At 39.6% G+C, this 25,920-nt stretch overlaps 1 long non-coding RNA gene across 1 annotated transcript; it reads right to left on the bottom strand.

Annotated features, from left to right (window-relative positions):
* On the bottom strand, positions 1-25,920 carry LOC307050522. The gene is made up of 3 exons (XR_013810797.1): positions 25,864-25,920; positions 25,307-25,452; positions 1-425 (listed from the first exon to the last, which is right to left on the bottom strand). It is a non-coding gene; the product is annotated as an uncharacterized lncRNA (long non-coding RNA).

The following is a 25,920-nucleotide window of genomic DNA, read 5'->3' as shown; positions in this document are numbered from 1 at the left end:
AACAGACAAGCCTCTCGGGCTGGTGAGTGCCGGTTGGCACTGATCCTCTGTGCGGGAATCTCTCCGCTTTGCCCTCTGCACCCCTGTTGCTGTGCTCTCCTCCGTGGCTCCGAAGCTCTCCACCTCGGCCACCCGCAGTCTCCGCCCGTGAAGGGGCTCCTAGTGTGTGGAAACATTTCCTCCTTCACAGCTCCCTCCCACTGGTGCAGGTCCCATCTCTATTCTTTTGTCTCTGTTTTTTCTTTTTCTTTTTGCCCTACCCAGGTACCTGGGGAGTTTCTTGCCTTTTGGGAGGTCTGAGGTCTTCTGCCAGCGTTCAGTAGGTGTCCTGTAGGAGTTGTTCCACATGTAGATGTATTTCTGATGTATTTGTGGGGAAGGAGATGATCTCCACGTCTTATTCTTCTGCCATCTTGAAAGTCTGTCTGCAAATTATTATATATAGGATGGATAAACAACAAGGTCCTACTGTATAGCACAGGGAACTATATTTAATATCCTGTAATAAGCCATAATGGAAAAGAACATGAAAAAGAATATATATATATGTGTATATATATAAAACTGAATCACTTTGCTGTACACCAGAAACTAACACAACATTGTAAACCAACTATACCTCAATAAAATAAATTAAAAATAAATAAATAAAGCAGAAAAGCTAAGTGACATTCCACACACATATGGCCTGATTAAATAAGATAAACGTGGGGTTGTTCTAATTCACAGAGGTTCATTATGAAGGTTTTACTATCTCCTTGTTCTTCTTGTGACCCGCGAGTATTGCAAGCAAGCACCAAAATGCGAAAGACCGCGAGTGATTTATCGGTGCCTACTGCAGATTAGAATGTGGCTAGCTACCGTAGGAGAGCGTTCTGGAGAGGGAGAGCAAGAATTCTGTTAGGTGCTGTGCATATGAGATCTTCTGTTTTCTGGAACAGTAAGAATATGGAGTAAGGTGGAAATTTATTTTCTGGGGGCTGTGTGTGGAATCAATAGCATGATAGTATAGTGGGGAGAGTGGGGAGGGTGATAGTATAGTGGGGAGAGTGGGGAGGGTATTTAAAGGACTTTTAATTCACCTCTGAGGTAGAGAGTCAGTCCATAGAGAATTGCAGAGGTGAACTTTAGGAAATGTGGTATTTTAATGTTTTTACCTGGGGGGACGGTGTTGTGGATAATAACAGTGTTAATAATAATAATAATGCCAGTAGTCCTAAGAGTGAACATTTATTGAGAGTTTACAGTGTGCTGGGAGTTGGAGTAATTGCTTAGCATGCATTATTTGACTGAATGCCTACAGCACCAACCCTGTGAGATAACTACTGTTATTACAATGAGGAAACTGTGGCTTAGGGTTGAGTGAACTGCCCAGGGCCACACAGCTTGCTCAACACGGAGGCTGAACTAGATTCTGGAGTTGAACTACATTTCATTCAAATGATATAAAGACGAACGACAGACAATACTTTTGAGACTGAAATAAATACAATACGAAAATGGCCGAAAAAATAACATCGCGATTCAAATTTCTTTCCAAATGTCTTTGTTTTAATTTTTTTCCATCTCTTTGATCAAGGGTTAGCAAAGCATTGATGGGCCAAATCTGGCCTGCAGCCTGTTTTCATATGGCCTGTGACATAAGAATGGTTTGTATATTTTTAAATGGTTGGGAGAAAACAAAATCAAAAGAATGTTTTATGACTCATGAAAATAGTATGAAATGCAAATTTCAGTGTCCATAAATACAGTTTAGCTGGAACACAGCAAAGCCCATTGGTTTAGATGTTGTCTAAGCTGCTTTGGGGTTAGAACGGCAGAGCTGAGTTGTTGTGGCAGAAACTATTGTGTTGGCCAAAAAGCCCATTCGGGTTTTTCTGTAAGATCTTGTGGAAAAACCCGAATGAAGTAAAGAAAACAGTTATTATCTGGATCTTCACATATAAAACTTGCCAACTCTGCTTTTTGATTATTCATGATAAAGGAGTTTAGAGCAAGGGCTTTGACTTCAGGCTGCTCGGCTTGTATCCCTTACTTGCTGTGCAAGCCGGGAAAAGATGGTTTGACTCTTCCTCACCTCACTTTCCACATCTGTAAAATGGGAATGATAGTACTAACTGAGTACCAACTCAGTCCTCAGAGGACTGAGCTCTTAAATGAGATACTCCATGAAGGAGTTTAGAAGAATGTCTGGCACGTGGTAAGTGCTCAAACAAATGTTTGTTAAATATTACCCTTATCATGCTCCTTATGATAGATATTAATTGATCTTCTAACACCTAGTAGGCCCACCACTGATGAGTCCAGTTAAGGAAAGCGGTCTTCATGCATCTCCTCAGCCTGCCTTGCCCCTTCCCTTATCAGAGCTGGAATGGTTTCCTTGGGTAAGGAGCTGGTGAGACACAGATAATAAATCTACACCTCCCATCTCTTCAGTTACTGCTGGCTCTAGCCTCTCTGCCCTTGGCTTTGAGCTCCATGTCCAGGGTAGCTGTTTGGGTGGGTGTGGGAAAATCCCTGTGGATTTGGAGACTGAAGCATGGCTTGGTAAGTCTGTTCATGACCCCAAAAAGCTAGGAGGCTTAGAAGGCTTTGCTTGGGTCTGCAAATTATACCGAAGGAAGTGGGCTGGCTTATGGGAGAGGGGTGGGAAGCTGTTTCTAAGAGGTGACTTTTAGGGTCTCCATCACCAGCTGGGCCATACCAACTTTATGGACTGTCATTCTGCTTTTAGGAATTCATTACTTCATCAACAGAGAGTGTGCATGAGGGGACTGGGGTCTAGGAGGAGGGGACACCAGGAAGAAAGAAGGAGATGCGGCATACGGTGAAGGGAATGTAGACCAAAGTGTTAGCAGCAAAGCTGATTTCCTCCTAAGAGCTCCCAGGACAAGACCTTTCTAGAGCATTTATGGATCTGACCCTTAAGCAGGTAAGGCCCTGACATGGCTATTTCAAAACAGGGCATTACTAACTAATTAGTCACTTAAATGGACTTCTCATTATCACAAAGCAGTAGTGAAACATTCTAGTTTCTTTCTCAAAAGCCACAATCTGTATTTGACCAGTGGTTTATTCTGTGTTTTGTTTCTTAGGGAAATTACACCAGAATGCAATTGGGTGACAGGTTTACAGGTCCTAGCTTGCGACTCAATTACTAACCTTCAAGCTGGCTCTGAATTTTTGTCAGTTAACCCTCTTCTTAATCTTTAAGGAGATAAGGGAATTGTATCAGAGTCCTGATGGTTAAATGCATGGATTCTGGGTTCAAATCCAATTTATAACCAGTTCTTATTGTCATGATGCTGAATAAAGAAATTCACCTTTCTGTGCCTCAGTTTCCCTGACTGTAAAATAGGCATAATGGTAGTATGCCACTTTGAAGTTGTTGAGGGGATTAAGTGAGCTGATTTAGATGGAATGCCTAGAAGGGTAAGTGTTATCAGGCTGTTTGTTATTGCTGCCTTATTACCTCCCAAGAAGTGTCATTCTGCTTAGCATGGAGTATATTATCACAGTGAATCCAGACAGCAGCCCTCTGAGATAGGTTTTAGTCCAATAGATGAAATCATGTTTCTGCAAGGTTGAGTAACTTATTTAAAGCCACACAGCCGGTGAGAGAGTTGGCTTTCAAACCCAGTCTGATGAACTGCAGAGCCCAGGCACTTTCTGTGTGTACCCTTGCCGTTCTTAGATTCATTGATTCTACACTTAGACTGGGTCTCATAACGCAAGCTATGTTAATTACTTGAATAATTAATAAGGTCGCACACTATCCCTTGAATATTGTCATGTAAAGTATTTGCCTTACATTCTTTTTATTAAGAAATAAAATATGAAATCGAAGAGCGAATGCTGTTTAAGATTAAGCTACATGACTTTTAGGACTACTTTTTTAGTTTTAGGTTTCTTTTTTTTTTTCTACTGCCAGGTACCCAGTAGAAAAGCTATAGACCTTTTATTTCTTATCTCTCTCCTCTGAGTGCCAACCAAGCGAACCTTAGATGAGCCTGTAAAATCAGAGTGTGTGTGGCCATGTAGGACACGTGATTGGATGTTGGTGGAGGTGGGAGTGGGAAAAGAGAAAAATGTAATTAACTGTTACCAGAGGGAAAAGTTGAACTGGGTGGAGGTTCAGAATGATTCAGCTGGATCTTTGACTCAAGTGACTTAATGAGTTTCTGCAACGCCTCCTGACCAAAATTGGGCCAAGGAGATATTTTGTTCAGGGTGTAACCACTCTGAGCCTTGATTACTATTTAGAAGCAGCGACTGCCATCTTGCAAAATGATGATTCACAGACTGAAAAGCCAAGGGGAATGGCTCATCATAACTGGATTGCTGGTTTAGGACTCCAAATGGCACAAGCTTTAGCTGATTACCCTATGAAGAGTTAAAAAAAAAAAAAAAGATTTAAAAATACCCAGGAACTAAACTGCGTTCCAAAAGAGGGGAAAAGCAGATCAGAAGGTAGAAAAACAGATCCAAGTAGAGGGAACCAGCCTTTGTTAGAAAATAGTCCAATCCGAACAACAAAAAACAAGTGACGGCAATAAGGACTTGTCTTCCTATGAAAATAATGGATTCAACGAGCGTTTGGGAGTCCGCAGTGAGAGGTTTTAAATCACTGTGAATCTTGCTGTACTTATAATAACCTATATAGTGTACTGAACTTGGGAGACATCCCCTGCTATTAATTTTTAAGCTCATTTTAAAATATCTTATTCCATTTGGTAAATATCCAAAAGAGAAAAGTGAGATGGTCCTACTAACCAGAGTTGGTTTTCTAAAGTAAAACAGTTGTGTTAAGGCTTTTCTTAAAAAAGCTCTAATGGTTTGCAGTTGCAAAATAGAGTCTGGGCTTATTAGCATGACGTAGAGATCTTAATTTTATTTTTTTAATTGAAGGATAGATTTACAATGTGGTGCCAATCTCTGCTGTACAGCAAAGTGACTCAGTTATACACATGTAGACATTCTTATATAGATCTTGTAAAGACTGGTAGTGGCTGGTTTTTTGTTTTGTATCTTATCACTTCTTCCTTCAAACTCTATGTTCTAATCATTCTGAGGTATTTGGCTTTTCCAGGCCACAATAAGTGTTCTTAAGCTTTTAGCCTCTCCACACATTATATTCCTTCTGCTTGGAATGTAATTCCCCATTTTTCCCACCTGAGAAACTTCTATTTTTCTTCAAGAGCCAGATTCTGACCCTTCCAAAAAATTTGTGTTTTGGCTGCATTTGTTTCTATGCCCATGTAGTAATTTCCCCAATCATACTTTCTGTGGTTACATAACAGTATACATATATCAAACTTTATTTAACCTTTTCTCTAATGGGAAGTTGCTATTTTTTTCCTTTTGTAAATATATCACAATAATTGACCTTGTACATGAATCCTTCTTTGCTTTACTGATACTTTTTTAGGAAATAATTTTTAAAGTAAAATGATTGGCTTGAAGGATTTTAATACTTTCCTACCCTTGCTACGTATGTCAAATTGCTTTCTATAAAGTTGCTTTCTATAATGACATTTCTCTGTCTACTAGTAACATAACAGTACTTGCTTCAAGAGATCTGCCTCGACTCTGGGTCTCACTTAAAAAAAAAATAGAAAAAGAAAATTTTTGCTTATTTTGTAAACAAAAATGATGTTTATATTTAATATTTATTTCTCTGACTAGTAGTTAAGCCAAAGTTATCTTTCTATGACTAGTGAGCGTTTGTATCCCTTGTTTCATGAATTGGCTTTTTTTCCCCCATTTGCCCATTTTCCATGGCACGATGTGTACTGCAGCACTCAAATAGGACAAAACCCACAAAATCTATTGAGCTCTTATGATATTCCAGAGACTTTGCATTATCTTTCCTAACAACCTCAGGAAGTAGGCGCTAAAACACACCCATTTTAAAGATCAGAAAGTAGCAGCACAGAGAGTTTAAATAATTGCCTAGGGTGATGTAATAAGGAAGGAATGTGGAAGAAATACAAATTCCAGCAACCTGACCTGAGAACCTTCACTCTTATCAAATTAAATTGTTTTACTTATCACCGTTGAAACTGTCATTTATGCTTGGTAAAATTCATCCTTCTTAGGTGTATAGCTCCTTTCGCGTTGAAAATTTATGGAGTCATGCAATTATCCCCATAGTCAAGATACAGAAGAATTCTATCGCCTAGCACCTTCTAGATAATCTCTTCTTCTCCTCCACTCCCTGGTGACCACTGATCTGTTTTGGTTAATATAGTTTTGCCTTTTCCAGAATATCACATAAATGGAATCATACAGTATACAGCTTTTTGAGTCTGCCTTCGTTCACCTTGCATCAAGCTTTTGAACTTTGTCAATAGTACATTCCTTTTTATTGCTAGATAGTATTCCATTGTATGGATATAAGATATATTTTTTTGCTATGTCTTTATGTTTATATTTGTGTCCCTCGTTATGATCTGTGCTGAGAGCACAGACAGCATTCTGTTCACCTTTGTGAGCTTCAGTCTTGACACAGCACTTGGCACACAGCTATGGTCTGTAGATTTCCATTGCATGGATGAAGCAGTAAAGGATCACGGTGAACAATATACAGTCTCATCAATAGAAAAATACATGAATATTATCCAAATTTTAGATATTGTCATATGCCAATTAACCCAGGCAAACAAAGGAACATAATTTAAAAAAATCAGTGAAGCCTGGACTACATACATGATTATATGATGATCATTGGTGGCATTTATAAATTGCATTAATCTTGCTGGCCACAAACCTGAAATGAGGTAATAAGAGATATACGTTTTTCTAGACCTAGAGCCAGTCGTCTGATTGTCAGGCATGTACACAAAAGAGAAATTTGAGTAGAGATATTCATAGCAGCACTATCTATAAGACCCTATCCAAAAACCTTCAAATTAGGAAATTTGTAAGTTAACTACACTATTACAGAATAAATGAAAACTATGTAGATTAAAAATGAAGATAACAGGACTGTTGTTACTTACAAATGTATGAAAATAAGGGCGATCAAAGTGATTTAGGATTGATAAGGTTCTAGTAATTTTTAAAATTTGTAAATACTTCAGCTTGTAATTAAAGAAATATATCCTGAAAAGTTCTTTCCCTAAATTATATTTATATTTATAGGTATCCCCACACATTTTTATTAGCCGCATTATACTCAAATATTATTACTAAAGTAAGATAAACAATCTCTTTATGGCAATGACAATTCTGATGTTAACATAGATAGCTCTGTTTGAACAAAAGAACATTTGGAACACAAACCACACCATCTGATGTTGTGGTGAAGGAAGTGACTATCTGTATGAAATCAAAAGAAAATGGAGTTAACATTATAGATTTTTCAGGTCAACTTCCTTATCTTCTTACTACCTCTTTTCTCATACATATGTTACCTCAGTGACCAGAGATTTTGTGTAGAATAGTTTAAACAAATTAATTGAATATGTATTTTAATCCAAATAGGACAATGTCATATATTTTCTTCAAAAGTTTTCATGATTGCTTGAATATTTGTTTTCTATTTGATTTGTTTTCTATTTGATTCTAGGTCCTTCCTCTTTCTTGGAAGACTGTGCTAGTTTGGTGAGTGCCATTCAAATTTCTTCTATGTAGGAAGCATTGGAATGACATTACCTAAGAAAATTCTTGCTAAGGGCCACAGGCTGTATGAATGTAAAACTGAAATATCTGATGCTCCAGCTCTATCCTTTTTATCCTCTTTCTTTCAAAACTTGTTTCAAACATATTAAAGAGATTTTTGTCTATTCTGGTGCAATCCATTTTGACGCTCATGACTGACTGTCAGACTAGTCATCTGTTTTGTTGATAATTACTTTTGTAATATACCCTTGTATGGAGCTAGTAGGAATCTTTCAAGTCCTTCTCCTAAGAGATGAAAAAACTAAAGTGTTGAAAATGACTCATCCCACTTAAAAGAAGGAGTCCCAGATTAGGGAGCCAGAACATCTTTGGTCATAAAGTCCTGATTGGTTCTTGGTAGGGCATATTCCACTCTGCTTCCTGTCAGTAAACACTCCAGCTCTTTGCTAGATGGAAATATAATGACAGTCTGTCCCTGTTACGTGAGAGTGAAGGGAGAAAGATGCATAATGAACCATAATTCACAGGAGATTAGGATGTGAACACTGGAGAGATGATGATACATCCTACGTAGACTTTTTTAGCATCATTTGACTGCTAGTGAATGCACAAGGGTCAGGGGTAATTGAAGATCTAAGAAGAGCAGTGCTTACCCAAGGAGTTCAAAGCTGAAGTTGGGAGACAGTATATACACATGCCTCAACCTCACAATATTTATCTACAACATTCCAAAAAGTGAGACTATTGCACATCCATTTAACAACTACGTTGAGAAGGGATGCAGAGTAAGGACTGCCCAGAGTAGATTCCCTTAGGAAGATTTCCTGAAATAAACATGATTCATAATATCCAACATAGCAGAAGAGGCAAATACTTCAGGGTGAAGAAAAGTATGCACAGAGGAAGGGAAAGTTAGTTTTTTTTTTTTTTAATTTATTGAGTGCATATTATATACCAGGCACCATAGATGGTACTTGGAAGCAGGGGTAACTGAGACACCATGATGAAAAATTGGTCCTTTCCTGAAGGAGATTTCAAGCTACAGGAGTGTATAGGCAAGCAGAAGGCAATTACAAGAGGGTGGGAGAAGGTTCAATAGGGCTAAATGTAGGGTGTTAACCACTTTTCAGAAGAGAGTAAATAGAGAATTCTCTCACGAGACCTTATTCTAAGTTGAGGCTTGAAGGCAGCAGAGGGGGTGACCTAGGTGAAGGAGGCCCTAGCTGCCATGGGAAGGAGTTTGGATGTGTGGTTCATCTTACGTCTTCCTTGCAGATGGAAATGGGGAGTCGATGAAAGATTGTAAACCAGGGAGGGATAGCATTAAGTTTGCATCTTAAAGAAATTACTCTGGTTACAGAATGGACCATGAATTGGAACGATGCAGAACTGAATTTGGGCAGTGTAGTTAAGACTGTGGCAGTCATCTAAGCAACGGGTGGGCTAACTCAAGTTCTTGGGTATGGAGATTCATGGAGGTGCATGATTCAATGAGATGGAAAGGAGACAGAATTAGCAGCAATTAGTTCATCTTGTGGAAGGGTGAGGCCAAGGATGACTTCCAGGTTTTGGGTTTTGGCCACCATGTGGATGGTCACACACATCCTGAGATAGACAACATGGGAAGAGTTGTAGGTTTCAGGATGGGAGGCGTGAGAGAGGAAGAGATGACAAGTTTAGTTTTGGTTTTCTGAAATCTGAGATTCTTAGGGGCCATCCGAATGGAACTGTCTCAAAAAAAAAAAAGTCAGCAATGAAGACAGGGTAAAGATCTCAAGTTATGAAAAAAAGGCACGTGGCTTTGAGGACTATGGGAAAGATATGAGAAAACTTGGAAGAGATATGGAACCAAATTATGGATTCAGAGATGTTATTTATGCTCATGTAGGAGCTATGGAGGAGAGAGCTTAATATTTTCAGCGTGTTGTTTTATGTGAATCCCTACGAATCAGAATGTTAGTGGTGCTTAAGGAAAAATTTAAAAAGAAGTAGTAGCGAACATCAGGCCCAAACCTACTAACTAGAACAGTGAAGGCATTTCATTTTGGTGCTGTCATTAATTTCACTTCAATCGTTAGCTTCTAGATAACTTCCAACTTTCATCTGTAAAGTGAGAAAAACCATCTGATCTACAACACTGTTTAACATGGATCACAATCTACCTTAAAAGAACAGCCGTCTTGATCATTTTAGGACTTCTTCACTGGATTTGATATGGGATTTCCAAAGGTCGTGTTTCTTTTGCCTAACAATGGACATTCATATTCATAAGGTAATTACTTTTGTACAAACACCTTGAAAGACGTTACATCATTTGACTCTCACAGTCAATCTAGTGAAATAGGTAAGAGTTATTATTCTTTCAGTTTTACACATGAGCCAACTGAAGCTAAGGTAGGTGAAGTGACTTGTCTTAGACAAGTACGTGGCAGATTTAGAGATCAATTTCAGGTGTCTGGGCCACAAATATGATTATAATCTTTTTAAAAAATTCATTCATTCATTCATTCATTTTTGGCTGCATTGGGTCTTCATTGTTGCACGCGGGCTTTCTCTAGTTGCAGTGAGCTGGGGCTACTCTTCATTGCGGTGCGTGGGCTTCTCATTGAGGTGGCTTCTCTTGTTGCGGAGCACGGGCTCTAGGTACGCAGGCTTCAGTAGTTGTGGCACACGGGCTTAGTTGCTCCGCGGCATGTGGGATCTTCCCGGACCAGGGCTCGAACTCATGTCCCCTGCATTGGCAGGAGGATTCTTAACCACTGCACCACCAGGGAAGTCCCTGATTATAATCTTTACAACTACTCTCTAACAGTCCCTGCCTCTATCTGTGTATTCAGATTAAATGATTTCAGTAGATCAGTGAAACTATCCAGATTACCTAGTACAATCAGCATTGATCACATGCAAGGCAACACATAAGGCACTGGACAGACATAAAGACACAGAGGACATCTCTGGGAACTGGAAATCTACTTGAGACATATAAAATAGAAATGCCAGGTCAATTAAGTAGTAATAGAGATACACAGTAATTGCAATAATCCAAGAGATTTTAAAACGTGTGGAATGAATGATCAGGATTCTAGGGGGCTTCGGAGAAGAAGCCACTTGTAAAAACGCCGTGGAGGAAGCATGACTTAGATTTAGCTTAGGAGGTGAGCAGAGAGAAAAGGGATAGCACCTCCGGCCAGGACACAGTGGAGACAAAGGCAAAGGGAGGGGAAGGGGAAGACATGCTTGGCAGTCAGTGGACCAGGTTGGCGGGAATAGATGGTTTATACAACAATGCCATGTTGAAAATCTTGTAGAGGTCAAGTGGGCCAGATGGTAGTGGCTTTTGAAATATCCATCTAAGAGAGTCAGTAAAGTTTTTTTTTCCCTGAATTATTTTATCAGCCTAATTTAAAAATTAGCCGTTCAATTCAGTGAAAGGCTTCTGAAATGCCACTGCACTAATTGATTAATTTGGTGAAATTGGTCACTTTGGTTCACTTTCCTAATCACAGTTTGGGAAAACCTTCAGGTTCTGGGTGAGATCAACTTCCTTTAAGTACCAATGAAAGTTTAATATTGAATGGATGTGCTAGTTTCTATTATCACTAAGGTTTTCGAAAAGCAATTTACCAAAGATGTTTGGAAACTATTTTATCTGCTAATGGAGGCACAGACTTCAGACTTTTCTTGGGACTTCCCTGAGAATTTCCTTGAGGTTAGCTCTCATTACACTCACTGGGATCAAGGAGCAATACATTGAAATTGGCAACTTTTCCATCAAGAGAAAGCAAATGTCGAAAGCTGACCATAAAGTCACAAAGCTTAGGAAGCCTTTGGCATCTAGTTACAGAAACTTAGCACACCCAGCAGTTTAAGTCACTTGTTTAAAACAAACTAAGAAACAAACCCATAAACAAACACCAGTATTTAAGGAATCTAAACCTGAAGTTATTTAAAATCTTATCGAAACCACTATCAGGAAAAGATGGCAAAAAATGCTGTATGTTTACTGATCACTCCAGTCTCTATTAATGTCTGACAAATTATATAGCCAGTAGACACCTTTGCGTTATCTCTTGGTGATATCAATGATATTACAACACTGAGGATGGCTTAGCGTGAATGGTGACGGAGAAGCTAAAAGCTTCTGTACTGACACATGATTATGTAATGTTCAAGATGTGCCAAAAACATCTAATCCTGATGAATGAGTTCTGAGCAGTGAAAAGGAAAATGCATTATCTGTCCTGGGTCCTGAGATGTGCATCAGGAAACACAGCTCGTGGGTCCACGGGAGCTGTCGCGGCTGGTGGCACTTCTCTGAAAGGAGAACACTTCCCAGCGAGACAAAAGTTTCCCTATCACTTGACGAAACTGAGTCAGGTGCTCTTTTGCAAGTAAACGGAGTCAAAGAGGCAGCCATATGTATAAATGTCCGATCCTTTTGATTCCATAGAAGAGGTAATTTCCACTTCCAGAACACATGCAGACTCTAAAGAAGGAAGGATTTCTTTCAACTCCAGCATGAAGTGAAATTAAAATCTGAGAATAGCCAATTTGAGGAATTGTTCCTTTAAAACACTACTCTATTTTTTTTTCTTCTAACAGATCTGGGTCATATAATACAGGGTAATAAAAGATTTTTGACTTGAGTTATATAAACAGTCTTTCGACTGTAGCTGGCAAGTAGTAATTTGAAGAAAGACATTTATTTCTTGATATGTTGATAATATGATGAATCTTTATTGGCTGTGGGGATAAGTGCTAAGCATATTTTCATGTGCAGTGGCCCCCCCCGTCTCCACGGTAGGGGTAAGTTCCAAGACTCAGTGGATGCCTGAGACTGTGGGTAGTACCGAATCCTTTATATACTATGTTTCTTTCCTACATATATACCTATGATAAAGTTAAATTTATAAATTAGGCACAGTAAGACATGAACAACAGTAACATAATAAAATAGAGCAAGTATAACAATACACTGTAATAAAATTATGTAAATGTGGTCTCTTTCTCTCTCTCAAAATATCTTAGTGTACAAATTTAATGCCTTTTTCCTATTTACTAAGCGCTTATCATGCCCTGTGGCCATAACTTTTGCAGTTTGGGATGGGATGGCAAAACTAACAGAAATTTCTCTTTCCCTTTCACAATTTCACAGATAGAAGATTCGTTCTTATGGTTGACCTCAGTGTATATTTTTCTTTCCTTATTGAGAGCTTTCATCTTTTCACTTAAAGGAAACACTTTCCAGCTCCTCTTTGGCATATCCAAATTGCCAGCATTGCTACTCTTGGGCTTTGGGGCTATTATGAAGTAAGATAATATAATTAAATATGTTATCTAAATCTCATCAAAAAATCTTGTGGGTAAGTGGTGGTATCCCCAATATACAGGTCAGGGGAGCCGAGCCTTGGAAAGCCTTCATAATCCACCCATGGTCACACAGATGGCAGATGATGGAAGGGGATTCCAATCCAGGTTTCTGGCTCCAAATGTATATTTCACCTATTATGCTCCAATGTGATGTGATAAATTATGGTTGAGTAAGAGCCATTCAAATTCTAGATGCAGTTGAAATGGGCATCAGGAATGGCTGATGCATCTCAAGCTGTACCAGGTCCTGTGCTCTGCCTCTAGGACCTCACTTATTCTCTTCATCATCCCTGGGGTTCTTATTATTATTCACATTTTATAGATTTGATGAAGATGTGCAGAGAAGTGAAAATGTTTTGCCCAAAGTTTCATAGCTGGCAGGTGGCAGAGGCAGGATTGAAACCTCACTGAGGTCTGCTTGACTCCTAATTTCTGAACCCATTACTTTCTTGGTTGGAAAAAGAGCCAGAGACTGTGAGAGCCAAGGGAAGAAATCACTACTGTAGTTGAAAATGTAGGAAAGCATGTGTGACTGGAGTTTGAAGTCAGGCTTCACAGGAAAACTTGTGCTGATCACCTGGCCCCAAACGCTCTCACCCTTTGTCCGACTCCCCCTTGGGACTCAAAAACAGTTCTGGACAGCCATACCACCTCCACCGTGGTTCTAGAGCTGCCAGACCAGGAGAGATGCAAGAGGGCCAGCAAAGCTGGGGCAAAGCTTCAACGATAACCAGTGACCTTCTGCCCAGGAGGACAATGATCAGAAAACTGCTCATCCCCAAGCCTGGAAAATGCTAATAATTTGGGTAGAAATAGTTCTAAAATTGGTGGCTGCCTTGACCAGTTCACTAAATGTGATTCAAACATTTTAAATGACTTGAAATCTTGGTGGCGTTAGTGTACTTCATTCTGTGATCATAATGGTTTACTCTTTTTTTTTTTTTTGTGGTACGCGGGCCTCTCACTGTTGTGGCCTCTCCCGTTGCAGAGCACAGGCTCCGGACGCGCAGGCTCAGCGGCCATGGCTCACGGGCCCAGCCTCTCCGCGGTATGTGGGATCTTCCCAGACTGGGGCACGAACCCGCGTCCCCTGCATCGGCAGGTGGACCCTCAACCACTGCGCCACCAGGGAAGCCCCATATAATGGTTTACTCTTGATGTCAGACTGTTTGCAATCACCCTTGCGTACAAGGTGTTTTTTGCCAATATTCTTTCTCCTTCCTAATTTGGGCTTCCAACTTGCTGTACTCTGAGAAATCAGATAAACATGGTGGTTAGAACTGCATGTAAAATAGGAATCAATAAGGCCCAAGTGACTGACCAGCAGCAGTGTGGATGAAAATAAGTTCTGATGGGGGCTTTTTGTGGCTACAGAGATTTGGGGAGGCTGGGTTATTAGCTGCACCCCAAATGATGGTTTTCCTGAGGATGTACTGAAAGAATTCATTAGGTCACCTCCCCTGACCCTCTCCTGTTCTACACGAGGAAACAGTGAATCAGAGCTAATAACAATGGTTAATATTTATGGAGGACTTCCTATGGTCCAAACAGTATTTTAGGTTCTTATCTCTCACCACAGTCCTATGAACCTGAAACTATGATTATCCTCCTTTTACAGATAAGAATACAAAGGTAAGAAGGTTAAGTAACTTGCCCAAAGTTACACAGCTATTAAGTGATTGAGAAAGTCAATGCAACTTGGCCAAGAAGAGCCCTTGAGATGTTGGGGACACTTGAAGTGACTGGTCTGAGCTCAATCAGGAAATCAGCGAAGGGAAAAGATTAGGATTAGGGTCTTCTGATATCAGCGCAGGGTGTGTAAACTGTGCCCAGATATCTAAGTCCAGTGTAACTATGTGTAACTACACACACACACACACACACACACACACACACACGGTCATGCTGGCTTACAGATCTTTCCAAGGTGCTCTTTCATATCACTGCTTTCTTTTCCCTCATCCCCTCTTCATACCATCCTACGATAATTCTCAGTACGGGTGTAGGGCTGGGATGGGGATTTGGGCTGTTTAGGACTCTGATCTTTGGCAGAATTACCCTGAGGATAATGATCAGGGAACACTTTGGAAGAAAAAAAAAAAAATGGAGAAACCACCCTGAGTATCAGTTTCACGAGGGACCAAAATCAGCCTGTAAAAGCTTTCATCAAGCTAGTAAATTCAAATATTTTTTAAGAAGTTCTTTCCAACCCAAAGTCAATCAGCAGCTAATTAAGCTCTTCCAGTCTTTCCCAAAGCTTGATCAGAGGTCTCTCAAGGTGTCACCTTATTTCTTTGATCAAATTCCCAAAACTAAAGGCAGTATTCAGGGTCATCTTCCTCCTCTGAGATGGTCAGCAGTGTCCTGTGTGTCATCAGGCTTATTGTGCCAGGTTAAAGCTTATTTGTAAAAGTAACTGGCAGTTAACCACAATTCCCACTTCTTTAGGAGCTTTTATTCATAGCTTGGAAGATCCTTATTGCATAGGATGGTGGTTACTCTTGAAGAAAATTACACTTACGTTAGCAACTCTGCAAGGTGTCATTCTGTCAAATCAATATTTTGCATTTGCATTGTGCATATTTGTTTACTTTTCATTTAATAGTGTTAAAATTTTGCCAGGGTTTCCAGTAGAATATTTCTTTGGTCAGTTTTAGGATGTATGCAGGACTCGTGTTTGGTATTTCTGGTCTCAAATATCATTGTTTGTATTAGAAAATGTTAGCCTGATTAAGGAAACCATACCAGCTTCGGGGATAAAAAGGTCAGTGAAACATCTACTGAAATCACCTAGTGAATTAATGCATATAATTGTTTTTTGGGGCTTACGGGCTGTCATATGTTATATGTTATAGGAAGGAGATGGAATGATTTTCTTCTGTCCTGCTAGAGTATATTGCCTTTCTTAAATGGGAATTCCCATGGCCCCAGTGATATGCTGTCTTTTGCCCATCACTTCAAAAGTTTGCAAAAAAGTGGTCGATTCAGTGTGGTTGGTAGTAGCATAGATCACGCATAGTCACAGGATCATTAGAGAGCCGGTCCTTGGTTGTTTCATTTGTGGCTCATTTACTCTTCTTTCCCCTCTTTTTCTACCTTGTTCAGGTGACATTTGCACCCAACACACGGTTCAAATGTGCATCAGGGGCTCGTTCCTTAAAAAGAAACATTGCTTTCTAGAATGCGTTTGTGTTCATTTCCTTATAACTCCTATGCATGCCCCACAGACACGCATGCCTGTACAGACACACAGATCTGTTCAAGCATGCCAGCACACAAACATACAGACACGGACAGAGTCACATTGTGCCACATACATGGACACATACAGACACAACTTATGAAGAGCTACACAGACCTATAGGTATAGACAGACAGATTCTCAGATAGATACATCCTCTGACAGACACTGACATACCTACAGATGAACACATATATTTGGACACATGCATATACAGACACATACAAATTTAGACAAGCAAATACACAAATAAAGACAAAGACACACATGTGTATGCCCTACCTATTAATTCTATGTTGGTCACAACTACTCAGTGAAACTCTTATCTCTCTCAGTGTTAGAAATGGTCGTAGTGGCCAGAAATCAGGATGTATGAATTAGGTCCTGCAAATTACCATTTGCATTCTCCATACCATGGTATGAGAAACAGCCTCTAGGATTGCTCCTGGAAGCCAGTGGCCTCTGTGATCATGGAGAGCTGGACTCCAGCTTTGTTTCAGAAGCAGCACAGAGAAACTAGGGCCAGAGCAATGGGACAAACACCTGGAGAGTGAGCGGTCGCCCTACCCCCAGCTTCTGTCTATGCAAATCTTGGAACCACATTCCTTCTCTGACGGGAGGGCGGGAGGGGAGAGAGGATGAGAGGAAGAATACACAGTAAAATGTGCTCTCATCGTTCTCAAAACACACAGACTTAGGTTACTGAATCGTAAATGTATTTGGATGGGCCTTATCTAATTATAGCTACATGGCTGTAACTTTCTTCTTTCAGTGAGCGTGCCTATCCGAGTTTCCATCTTTGTATCTGCTCTAACAGATCTTTCTAAAACAACTTTCACCATCACCCATAAATACTTCCTTTGAAAGCTGATGATTACGTCCAGGGAGTATTAGTTTATGTATTTGCTATTTCCCATCTGGAGTTCTGTTCAAGGTATCACGTCATAGCATCGTGGTTTGTTTTGATGGATGAGTGAGAACTTGGATTTGCTTTCTGAAGTGAGAGTAGACATCTAAGTGCAAGATAGATCTGATAGTAAGGAAGACAGGGAAAATACCCAATAACAGTTATAAATAGTAGCTTCCCCTTATCCATCATCTATCCTGTATTGGCCTCTGCGCCAGGAGTTTTACACCATTATCTTAATCCTCACGACAACCCTACAGGCAGGGTAGCTATTTCCATGATGTGGATGAGGAAACTGGGGCTCTCCATACTTCTTGGATATATAGTATATTTATTCATAGGTGGCTTCAGATGTACAAAATTCAATCCATGATTTAGATTCGCAGACTTTAATTATGGACTTGGGGAAATCACTCCTCAACTCCATCTGCCACCTTTTCCATGACTCTTTGTATTTAGAGTTTTTACCTGGATCAGGTTTTACAAGTGTGTTGACTGAATGGGACTTTATTAAGCAATGCTCCTGTATTGTTTTCAGTGGAACAATAGGAATTAAGAATGTAGAGGTGGAATCAAGCTGCCTGGATCTCAATTCTGACTTTGCCACTTACCTGCTGTGTGACCTTGGGCAAAACAATAAACTTTTCTGTGCCTTAATGTACTGTTCTATAAAATGGGAGTAATTATAGCACCTAGCTTATGGATTTATGACAAGTCCATCTGGGCAAGATTCTCAGAACTGTGCTTGACATATAGTAAGCAAAATATTAATGTCAGTTATTATTATTATTTTTATTTTCAGTCACCGTTTTGGTTCCTCATTTCTTTACAAGTTACTGGAATGTCCTGCTTCCAAATGTAAATGTGAAGAAGGAAAAAAATAACATATTTTAATACATGTCTTAAGAGATGGAATGCTAAATTGAGAACATATCTCAAGCAGCACTTTCATTATCAAAGGACTAAAGAAAAAGTGTTTATGGTCCTAGAGGGCCCCTCAGTCTCAGACAGCCAATCAGCTGGCTTGTCTGGCGGAGCCTGGGAGAGCAGTGAAAGCCACCGGAGTGGTCAGGGCCATTTCATTGCTTTTGTTCAGTGGGGTGGAGGTTGACCAACTAGTAGCCTATGGCAATAGGTTAGTCAAATTGAGACAACTCAGAGACCGATCATCATAATGTAACAAGAAAAATGAGCAAGGCATTTGAGTGGCAAGGTTGTGTAGGTGGGAAGCTTGTGAAGTAACCGGTGTTCTAACTTTATTGCACTATTATTTCAGTGAAGGGAAAGAGCTCTGCGACAAGCCAAGACAGAGCTCTGAAACAACACATGCTTATTGTTCTTTTCTCTCTCTTTCTTTCTTTTTCTTTCCTTCCTCCTTCCCGCCCTCTCCCACACCCTCTCTTTCTCTCTCCATCCTTCACTGCTTTGTCCCTCTTTTCTCTCGTTATTGTTTTTAACATGGGAACTCTGCTCTCCTGCATTGGTGAAGGCCACAGAAACAACCTTGGTAACCCATGCATTGTAGGCAGCTCCAAAAGCATAGGTTTCTATCTGCTGCAGGATTAAAGAGACATTCCTGTCAGCGCTGAATTGTGAAAAACGTATGGTGGATAAATTGTCGGAACACATTAAATCAGTGTTAGTAACAAGTGTCGAATTGTGCAGAAAGTTTGGGCTAAAATGGCTAGACATAACAAAGGAAGTTTAAAGAAAAAATCACAGGTCGAATGTAGTCTTCACTTCTTCATTAACTTTGTTTTTGCGAATCTGCACTGACTTGTTAGAACTACCATTACGGTAATATGGGAATGGTATACAAAGAAAAACAGAGCATAATTATTCAGTGTGCTCAGAGATTTCTTAAACACCCCCCGCCTCATGTTTCAGATAGAAGTCAGCAAATTCATCCCCAAACATTTTTACAGGGAAGGAGTAAATCAAACGAAACAAATTAAAAACCCAACAAAAGGAAAAATAAACACCTTTTATTGTTTGTTTCTGTTGCCTCTATGGTGATGACCTCATCTTGAAAGCTTTTCATTGGTTAGAGAGTATTTTAAATGAATTAAGGAGAGTCAGGAACAATGAGATGCTGGGTAAATTCTTTTTTTTTGCGGTACGTGGGCCTCTCACTGTTGTGGCCTCTCCCGTTGCGAAGCACAGGCTCCGGACGCGCAAGCTCAGTGGCCATGGCTCACGGGCCCAGCCACTCCGCGGCATGTGGGATCTTCCCGGACCGGGGCACGAACCCGTGTCCCCTGCATCGGCAGGCGGACTCTCAACCACTGCGCCACCAGGGAAGCCCTGGGTAAATTCTTAACATCAGAAATAATTATTGTCCCACCACCAAAATCCTTCAGATCCTCAAATGCTCATAAGCTATGATTTATTTCTTCCCCAGCCATCTCAGGAGCCTGTGATCTCACTTTTCTCAGAATCCTGCAGGACGTACTTAGCATTTTAGTTACACTTAAATTGTAGACCTTTCATGTGTCACTTTTTTTGGTGAGTCTTTCTCCAAGTCTCATTTGAAATCTCATCTGCTCATGGAGATTTTAAACACCTTGAAGGATGGATGGTACCTTATACTGATTTTTATACTCCTGGCAATCACCTACATACAATGATCAGTCCTCAGTGGATTTTTTTTTTTTTTTTTTTGCGGTACATGGGCCTCTCTCTGTTGTGGCCTCTCCCGTTGCGGAGCACAGGCTCCGGACGCGCAGGCTTGGCGGCCATGGCTCACGGGCCCAGCCGCTCCGCGGCATGTGGGATCTTCCTGGACCGGGGCACGAACCCGTGCCCCCTGCATCGGCAGGCGGACTCTCAACCACTGCGCCACCAGGGAAGCCCCTCAGTGGATGTTTGATGCTTGAGTGTTGGCACATTGAGACCTTTCTTGTGTGGGTTTGAACTCAGGATGGAGTTCTCTTTTCTGGGGGCTGCATGGTTGCCACTTACTGGACTTTTCTGTTCTCCACAAAAGGAGGACGAGATGCTGAGTCTGATTCAACCCTCCTCTATCCTAGTGGTGTGAGATGCTGGGTCCCCCATTTGAGTCAAACTTCTCTCGTCCTAGTGATGTGATGTCTCCGTAGACAGCACTATTGACAGTCGGAGCAATTCCCAGTTTGTTTTAGTTGGGAGTCCAGGAGAAATTACGCTCTTGCCTATAAATTCTCGCTGGCTTTTACAACATTGCCTGGCTCACACCAGTGGCCTGGTCGGGGTGGGGATTGGGAAATGTGAGCAGATGAAGGCTAAGCTCCTTGGGCTCCTGTCTGACCTGCTTCCCACTCTCCTGCAGCCGAATCCGGGGAAATGAGACAGAGGCAGACATAGCTGGAGGGTTAAACCTTATTTTCACACTGAGGCTCTCTGGAGGTCTTCAAGTATTCTTTCTGTCTAGAGGGAAAGAAAAAAGCTAGAGAGGCAACTACAGCTTCTTTTTATCTCTTTTTGGAAACAGAATTAAGATACTACCGTTGACTTCAACCTATGAACATCATCCGGACAATTTTCCAGACTCTAGCTTTTAATTTTAAAGCCAATCTTTGAGTGGGAATGTTCAATCAAACACAGAGCTAACGAATAAGCAAACAGACAAGGTTGAATTTATCACTGAGTGTTCAGGTCATCTGCTAACCGTTCCAGGTATCTGATTCCAAAGCAAACATATCATCTAGCTATTAGGATCCCCTAGAGGCATTTAAGCTAAGTGAAAGGGCAAGCAAAGATCTGTGGTACCGATTGCCACTGCAGTCAAAGTCACTAAAATTTCTGGAGGTGGAAATTTCATTTTGTTACTTTCGCATTAAATTATTCATTATGGTTTTTCACTTGTGCAGCTTTATGGAAATGACAATTATTTAATTGGATATACAGATAAAACTAATAATTATAGTCATTACTCTTCTCTCCCTGATGGCTACTGGGTCTTTCCGGGCTATCCACCAGCCTCGCTGATCCTATGCAACCTTTTCCAGCACCTGTGGGCATGTGCAAGTTGGCCAACTGTGCCTCAGTTTCTTTCTTCGTAATAAGGTGATATGAAGTCACTGATTTATTTAATATTATCTTTTTGGTGCAGAAAACAGAATTTTATGATGATTAGTGGTAGTAGCAACTTATTCAGAAGAATACACTGGGAAAAATATTTAGAATAGTAATTGCATGATGCAATAAAAGCTTGTTTATCTCCACCCCACTACTTCAACTTTAGGTGTACTTGGTGGAGACAGGGGATGGGAATAAAGCTCCTCTATTATATTAGAGGAGCTTGTATTACACAGAGTTTGAATCAACTGGCCCAACTGAACTAATGCTTTTTTTCCCCCACTTGTTTGTTTTTTAGACTAGTACATAGGTGGCCTGGATGACTTCATATTCTCTATAAAAACTCAAGAGTTATTAATCATTGAGGTGTGTGGGGAAGTTGGGTGCAGTTTTCTCAATCAAAGGGTAAAACTAACATAACTTTCATGTTACTATATTTATTGACATATCTTGACTTCAAAATGAATATTATTTTCAGCACAGAAGAAGAGAAAGCACTATGTTTTTGTGACTGCACGAATCCATCTTACTCAAAGTAAGTTACCAGCTTTTACCTTTAGAAGTTGTATTCTTGCATGTCTACACGGATATCTGCACAAAGACATATTCTGCTTAGGTTCACACCTTTATGACATATTAAATTCACTGCATTGGGTTGGATTCTAAGAAAATGCCAAGGAGCTCCTGGATAATTAGATACCGTTACGTGTTGAATAATTTTTCTCTTTCATTTCACATTATTGAACAATTTTTTGACTGCTACGTTTGAAAATTTTGATCCTATCTACCTCCCTAAAGCTTTTGAGATAGTTTTAAAAAATATTTCTGTATGTATGTTTGAGTATATTCAAATTGGACGCCAACTACTGGTTGTCTAAACCTATACATACACCAGACCTCAGAAGGTTTCTAAGGAAAGGGATCACCGTGTTTTGGGGGTGCTATGGTACAGATTCCTCTCTCTATTCTTCTTGGTCATTTTGTTTTTCAATATGAAATCTATTGAAATTAAGCTGGGTTTCCCAAACTTGCCCAACATAAGCATCACCTGGGAAACCTTTAAAAATGCCTATGCTTAGGAGTTTTCTTTAGAGATTTTGATTCCATAGGTCTAAGGGCAGTGCTCAGGAATATATATTTTTAACAAGCATCCTAGGAGGTTCTTAGGCTTAAGCAGGTTTGAAAACAGTGCTACTGAGCAAAGACCAGAGTCCTTACATCCTCAGAAATGAGAGAGTCACACAGAATTTAGCTGATTAATTGAGTTAGCTTAAAATAATTTTTAAATAAAAAAATTAAACATTCTACACATGTCATAAAATTGGAAAAAAAATTCTTTCCTTTTGATCTTTGCAAAACCATAAGTTCTTGGAAGGATATCCACTGACAGCATCAGGAACTATACAACCACACAACTTTGATTCTGCCTACAGTTACTATAGACGAAACAGTCCCAGACTGGATGTTAAAATGACCAAATTCCCTCAGTCATTTGCCTCACGGTCCAGACATCTCGGCAGAAACAGACTCAATGGTCATTTTAAAATTTATTTGATAGTATTATGCTTAGTTTATCATCAAAAGCATGGACACTGGGAGATTTGTTTGCATAATTTTTAATCCCTTGTGAAAATCTAGAATTACTACGGGGAAGAATAGAAATGGCTCTGCCTTCCTAGGTAACCTCGTGAATACTGAGCTGCTGTTTCTCTCTCCTTAGCCATCTATTGTGAAATCGTGGCCAAGCTTGTTTTTCCTGCCTAAGTTCACCACAGCCAAGCCCACGTGGAGAGGAGATTAAACCGACTTCCTTAAAGCGCACAGAAAAAGTTTACTGGCTGTTTTCTCTTCAATTTTCACAATTTTATGAGTCTTTAATAAGCATTTTCTCAGAGCTTGGCAGTTTCTGCGTGTTTTAAAATCATTTTTACTAGCGACTTCCAAAACACACCCATGTGCGAAGTCTGTGCTCTCAGCCATGTTTTTGCAGGAGATGTGTAACCAAAGACGCACAGAAGAAAGACAGCATTTCACTTTTTTCCTGGCTCTAAACCACAGGGAGAAAACAGGAGGCCTTGCCTGTTTCTTCCTGTTTGGGGTTATATAAGTTGTCGAAGTGATGTGGTTCCAACATGCAGGTGCTTTAATGTCACTTTGTTTCCATACAGAAAGCCTCCTCAGAAATACGGTTTATGGTAAATCTGGGAAAGTAAATTCTCCAAGTCATAAGAAGGATGGCATGACTTCGAAAAACAAAATGAAACAACAACAGACTTTTAAAAACTTTTTAGAAATGACTATGGAATTCTAGTTGCTGAGAATAAATTGGGCACTGGGATTTTTCTGTGCAGGCACATGACAAATTAGTATAATGATATAATGATTTGTATACATCTTTTCTTTGCGTGGAGGGTGTTTAATTTACTGAAATGTAAGCTCGTGATTAAGATCTAAGGCTTTTCATTAATAACTTTCTGATTCCTCAACCCACTTCTAGAAGCAATCCCTTACCTTTGGCCTGCTGGAGCTCTCACAAAAACTAATTATCACAATTCCAAATGAGTTCCGAATATGTCATTATTTAACCCTTCTCTAGCTCAATACCATCCGCTAATCGCTTAATTGCATCATTTACTGGGCATTTGAAATTTTGAGTTTAAAGACCTAATAACCCCCTTTGTACCTTTTTCTCTTTTACAACTCTTCAGATACATAACCGTAAGGAAATAAAGCTATTAATGCCGAATTAATAAAGAATAGACTCATATAAAGTAGCTTCTCATATAAAGTAACTTCTCTTTTATAAGCTTTATAAGCTTATAAAAAGCATAGACTTTCTCCCCCCTCCAATCAATATTTAAATTAATTGGTACCCGTTCCTTGCTCATTAAACAATGTTTTCAATAAGAAGCCATAGTTTGACAAAGGGAGGGGAAGACTCAAGTTACGTAAAGATTTGCTAAATTGTTTTTATCATGCATATATATTTTTACTTTATTTTTATGTGTATGAGTTTTTAAAACAAAACTGTAGTGCTACTTTGTGACATTTAGAGTTGAATTTCTTTCTGCCTTCGTGGAACTGAACTTAGAGTTGCTCCTTCTGCTTTACCTTTTCTGTATAAGGTTATAAAACACATAGTCCAGCAAATGGGACACCAAGTCACTGAAAAATATCCAATACATAGAATGAATGATAATGGAAAATGTTTATTTATGCTTAATAACTTGTTAACTGAGGGAACTGATTTCCTTTATCAAGGCAAAAATAAAAATTCATATTTAGAAAAATGTACTTTCTCTGACTGCACAGATCAAAAGCAAGCAAAACATATATTTTTGAGAAATATCAAATTATGTGCCTCCATCTATATTCTTATATAAAGGTACAATATATGACAAAATAGGTTAAACAAATTTTTGAATTTTTCAGTGCTACTACACGTGCTATCATGTAAATTAGTATATATTTATTTACTTTGTGCTGATAATATTTTTACTTTACACATTGTAAAAACTGTTTTATATTTGTCTCAAATTACGGATTTCAAATGATGCAATAAAAAGTCAGTCTATATTTTAGTAATTTCTTTTGAACAACTTTTGGGGGAATAGTGTGAGATAAGATCATTTCATCTGAAGAAACATGAATAAAGTAAAATTTCTTACGTGAGGTTTGGTGAGACTTTTTAAAATTAAATAGGGACAGAATCCTTCTATGATGACTTTTAGATCCAGGATACTGCACTGAGATGAATTTTTCTTTTTTCTCTGTCCCTCTTTTAATTAATACTGATCATCACCATTATTACTGAAAAATTGACATTCCTAATACGTGACCTTTTACAGAACTTTCCTTGTACATCAGGGGACGGGCCTGAGTGCTGGTGACCTGTTCTATTGCGAAGACCTCTTCATGTCAGTGTGGCCTAGACTCTGACAGCTTTTGCCTCATGACTCATGATTCAGGTCTGACTATTTTCCAATTTCTTCTGTGGCAGAACTTTGGAACTTACCTTTTAACAGTTAACATTCAAATAAGCACACTATTTCTTTCCATTCAATCGAATGGGGAAAAGAATGACAAAAAGGAAAATTGAATCAAACTACCTTGTAGAAATTGGGTGATTTCACTGCAGCTGGGATTGACTTTCATAGGATCCTTCTAAGCTCTTCATTGCACGGTGAGGGGAAGGATTTTAGCTGCAAAGTAGTGATTTCTCCCAACATCGTGGGATCTAATAGTTTAATGCATCCTACGAGAAAGACAACGATAAAGATATAATTTGGCATCATTGTAGCCAACTTTACTACCCTTCCTAGTAGTAAACCTATCTATATTTTTCAGTATCTTTGAAACTCAGGTCCAGTCTGTGAGAGTCAATTCCTCAGGCAGATCTTTAGAATAAGCGATCATTTCCCAAGGCAAAAGGGTCAGACTTGGAGAACTAATTAACCTGTAGTCATAAGCCTGACGGAATGAATCTGAAATGCGAACCACGTCGTAGACAAGGACACAAAATGGAAAGTGTCACCGAGACCAATCTGGTAGCAGTGATTCAACGCATACATATCCACTCATCGCCCCGGACCAAAACACACTGAACCCTCCCAAAAATTCACTCTCAAGGCATGCACATGAAAACAAAGAGAAACCCAAGACTCACAGTTCATTTGAATTCACAAGGGAACATTTTCGGGATGAATGTTGCTTTGACGTTGCC

This window comes from Hyperoodon ampullatus (genome assembly GCF_949752795.1).
Source record: "Hyperoodon ampullatus genome assembly, chromosome: 3".
In the NCBI taxonomy this organism is placed as follows: Eukaryota; Metazoa; Chordata; class Mammalia; order Artiodactyla; family Ziphiidae; genus Hyperoodon; species Hyperoodon ampullatus.
The sequence above is the reverse complement of the archived record's forward strand: the minus strand, read 5'-3'. Positions and strand labels throughout refer to the sequence as shown.